Below are 4,911 nucleotides of genomic sequence, written 5' to 3'. Positions count from 1 at the left end.
AAGTTGAACCTGTAGTTTGTATTGATAAAAACTATGGGAAACCAGTCTTTAAAAATACCAAAAACAAAGATATTTCCATAAGTCAATATTGCCACAACAAACACAGATTAGATTGTGTATAATTTGTGATGCTAAAGGCCAAATTGATGACTTTTCAGGAATATATAGATTATCAAAATGAAGTAATTTTTGATTGAATGCCAATCACTTAATTCTATTTACAGTTCTTTTTTATGTTTCACTCATTATAATGCCTTTGAGATTTTTTTATTTGAAGTAGAGTTGCTGTACAATATTTTATGAGTTACAGGTATACAATATAGTGATTCACAATTTTTAAAGGTTATACCCCATTTATAGTTATGAAATATTGGCTATCTTCCCTGTGTTGTATAATATATCGTTATAGCTTATTTTATACCTAATTGTTTGTAACTCTTACTCCCCTACCCTTATATTGCCCTCCTCCCTTCCCTCTCCCTACTGGTAACCACTAGTTTGTTCTCTGTATCTCTGAGTCTGCTTTTTTTGTTGTTATATTTACTAGTTTGTTGTATTTCTTAGATTACACATATAAGTGATATCATAAACTATTTGTCTTTTTCTGTCTGACTTGTTTCACTTAGCATAATGCCCTCCAAGCCCATCCATGTCGTTGCAAATGGCAAAATTTCCTTCTTTTTAATGACTGAGTAGTATTGCATTGTATATCCATTCATCATTCATTGTATATTCCATCTTTATCCATTCATCTGTCGATGGACACTTAGGTTGCTTCGAAAAGATATGTGCACCCCAGTGTTCATAGTTGCATTATTTACTATTCCCAGTTCTTAATTCCCTGGAGTACTTTAGATTGCTATCACTTCTTGTTGTATAATTTGTAAGGAGAACAGTGATGATTTCCGAGATGAGGCCTTAAGAGGAAAGGGCAAGCGATTTGTCAGAAAAACACTTGGGGAGAATCCCTCCTTATGAGTGGTGGTACCTTGGGCAAGTGTCTCTAACTCTTTGAACTTTTCCTTCTTCACGAAAGTGCTAATGCTATAACCCATAGGCTGTTGCAAAGGTCAAATGAGACAATGTTTAAGCACTTTGAAGCAGCAAAGTCTTGTGTGAATTAGATGTTATTAAAAGTAGTTTAGAGCATGTGGCTATGATTGAACTATATCATTGAAATTATAATTAACAGGAGTGTAGTATTAAAAGGAAAACTTTTCTTAAGTATATTTTTTACAAATATTACCTTGGCTTTCTAAGAGTTCTAAACAATCAAGGAAAGTAGAATGAGGAAACTCTTATGATCTAGGTGTTTTTGTAAATATCCAAATGCTTTTAAGTCTGCAAATGCCACTTAATAATGGTCTGGATGGAAGATCTGCTGCCACCCCCCCGCCCCATAGGGGTGTATATGTTTGAAAATTTCACAGTGTTGTAATACGTCTTGTATAGTGGAATATTAACATTATTTTAATCTGTTCACTGAAATTAGAAGCTTGCTAATTTTGCCATGCTATGTAAAAAATAACAAATCGTTCCAAAGCAATGCATTTTTTAAAACATCTTTTTTTCTTATAAAGATACACTAAGGTAAATACTAGTTTTTTCCCCGACAGCCTTGGCAGAATAAACTCTCTATGCAGGAACCAGGCAATCAACATTTAACTTGTATTTGTGAGTACCTACTGTGTGTTTCAGTCATGTTCTTCAGAGGTAAGCAACAAGATTCTCTACTCTCAAAGAGTGTATATTCCAATAAGGAAAACAATTAAAAAAATTTTTTTCAAAGAGTGAGAAGTGCTATAAATAGTAATATGATAGAAAGTGTGAGGGGTGGTGGAGTTGTAGAGTGGTGATTGACAATAGCGTGTGCTAACATGGGACAACCTGAACGGTAAGAGGCATCGCTCACAATATGATGAAGAAGAGTATCGGACAAAGCTAAGAGCAAGTGCGAGACCTTAAGGCAGGAACAAGATGGGCAGATTCAGGGACTAGTGGGAGGCAAGCGGTGATGAGAGCTGAGAATGGAGAGGGTGGCAGAGCCCATGGGATAGGTAGGATTCTGTAGGTCATTGTAAGTAACCTGGTGAATTCTGAGTGACTAAGTGAAATGGGAACAAGTGAAAGGTTTTAAGGAAATGACAATTTTTAAACAATCTAATTGAGATATAATTTACGTACTCTTAAGATTCATCCATTTGAATTCAGTGTGCAGTTCAGTGGTTTCTAACATTTACGGAGTTGTGCAACAATCACCATGATCTAATTTTAGAACCTGATTTGTTGTTTAAAAGATCATCCTGGCTCTTGAGTGGAGAATGGATTATAGAGGAGTGAAAGTATAAAGGACAAGGTCAGGAGGCTACTGATGTTAACCCAGGTGAGAGATTTTCAAAGTGACCGAAGGAAAGTTGGCATTTTTTCACTCCTTCATTGCCTCATTTCCCAACTACCTGTTGAGCCCCTGTTTTGTGCTGAGCCCTATGGCAGGAACCAGGTCTACAGTGATGAAGATGATGTTAGCCGTGATCCCCCCCGCCCTGTGGAGTATGCAGCAGTGCATGGACTGTGTCTCCTCGCAGGTTTGATGAGGCTGCTTATCTCACCACACTTGCAGGGAGAGTCTCTGAGTGCAGCCTGCTAAAACAGACTTGTCTTATGTGACATGTAATCACGGCAGTGACACCCCACCACGTTTGCCATGTTCTGTCAGAGTCAAGTGACAGGTCCCTCCCACACTCAGGGAGGAGATTACACAAATGTGTGAACACCAGGAGGCAGAATCATTGAGTTATTTTATGGTCTCTCTGCCACAGTCCCTGAGCCTAATCTGTAAAGTTGGTATAAAAATAACCTATTTCACAGGGTGGTTATGTGGATTCAGAATGAGGTGTATAGCAAACTCAGCCCTTTGGGCTTCACCACTTGCTAAGAGATTTCATTTGAAGAATAGAGAACTCACATATCAAAGTCAACATATAAAGAGCCTTTCTCACTTCACCCGCCACCCACAGTGAAAAAGCCCTCTGTGCTGTCCAGAAGTGGACCCAGGATGGAGTGTCCAGCATGAGTGTGAGTGGCCTGTGACAGTGTCGGGAGAGTGCTCAGGAAGATAGATCAGTGGCCCCGCCCCTTCTGTTTCTCTGGGGAGTCGCAGTGAGAACATCCCCTTCTAGCCATTTAATACACAGGCAGCCAAGAAAATCATTTACAGAGTATCTTGCTTTCGTGCTCAATATACTGCCACTTCTTCCCAGTATCTAATGGGGTTACAGTGTGTGCCCTAAATCTGTGGCTGACTTCTGCCAGATATTTCCTTAACTCCCAATCCCTTGAACCCCTTCCTCCGGCCTTCTGGGGGCTCATATCCTGCAAACTGATTCAAAGGTGCTGTGTTACAATCAGATCTTTCAGAACATGCACTTCTATAAAGTTTTTGACATTTTAGTCAAAGCAAAAACAAAAAATAAGCCTGAACTTATTCCCCTCTACTGGGGGGATTAATGAAGGAACACTTAAGCACTATTGTATGTATCACTCAACTTTAAAAGACATTTTTTTTGGTCTACTTTATTGGTTTTGTTTTTTTGTTTTTTTTCCCCTTGGCAGTGAGAGTGCGAAGTCCTAACCACTGGACCTCCAGGGAATTCCCAAGACGTCTTCTTTTAAAAAAAGAATATGAGACTGTTAATATTCTTTCTTTTCCCCTAAATGGTTCTTTGCTCAGAGAGGAATGGATATGCATCATTATTTTGGAGGATTTGTTTAGTTAACGTTAGACCTAGTGGTTAATTTTTTTTTTTTTTTTTTGGCCTTGAGGCTTGTCGGATCTTAGTTCCCAGACCAGGGATTGAACCACGTCAGTGAAAGCGCTGAGTCCTAACCACTGGACCACCAGGGAATTCCCTAGACCTAGTGGTTTAAAAGATCTTTAATAGCTATGCATGATTATTTTTATTTTTAAGGGCTATTTTATTTAGGAAATAAATGTAATTTTTAAAGATTATATAAAATCTCACCACCTAAAGATAGCCACGATTAACATTGTGATGTACTTCCAAGCTTTTCTCTGTGTTCATGTGTGCTGGTGAAATACATGTAAAAGAATGACAAGATATTGCCTCTGTGGCTCTCTGTGCTTGAATTAGCCCATGTGGTTGTTTTCAGATCCATATAGTTAGAAAGCCTCTGGAAGCAGAGACCATATTTCTTTTTCTTTTGAATTCTTTCCAGGTACATAGTAGGCCTCTGTTCTTGGTGGATATATGACAAATGTGAGTTAAACTGGTGAATGTGTAAACAAGCTATAAACTATGCACTTACATAATGTCATTATTTTAAACATTTGCTTCTTTAAATGCTTCCAACTGTAACAAGACTCATGACAATACAAGATAGGTATTATTTCCCTTTTCTTTTTGCATCCCTGCATATTGATTTTTTCCATCTACCTTTATAGGAGGATATATTGAAATAAGGAAAATATTTTCATGAAAGCTTAGTGTAAAGAAGAAATTTGTAAATTCTAGTTACTGATGTGATGTTGGATGGTTAAACTGCTATAGTTTTATGGCTCATGATATACGAGAGAGAGTTTCATTTGTTTCTTAGGTACATTGTTTAGTGTAGTAGTAACCTGATTGATGTAGTTTACAAATGCTTTCACCAGGCAATAATAGAAGTGCACACAGTACCATATCTAAATGCCATAATCCTTTCTCATAAATTGATAGGGAATTCTGGGAGCTCAAGACTAGGTGATTGTTCTGATTAGGAGTACACTGATAGGTATCATACTAATGCCACTGAGCAGCAAATCATCAAAAGCAAAGTGCCACAGTATGCCTGCTGCCGTCCAGTTCACTGAGTAACTAACTAAGCATCCCCACATCCAGCCCCACTGTGGGA

This window comes from Pseudorca crassidens, chromosome 3, assembly GCF_039906515.1.
Source record: "Pseudorca crassidens isolate mPseCra1 chromosome 3, mPseCra1.hap1, whole genome shotgun sequence".
Taxonomy (NCBI): domain Eukaryota; kingdom Metazoa; phylum Chordata; class Mammalia; order Artiodactyla; family Delphinidae; genus Pseudorca; species Pseudorca crassidens.
This window is presented reverse-complemented; position numbering follows the sequence as displayed.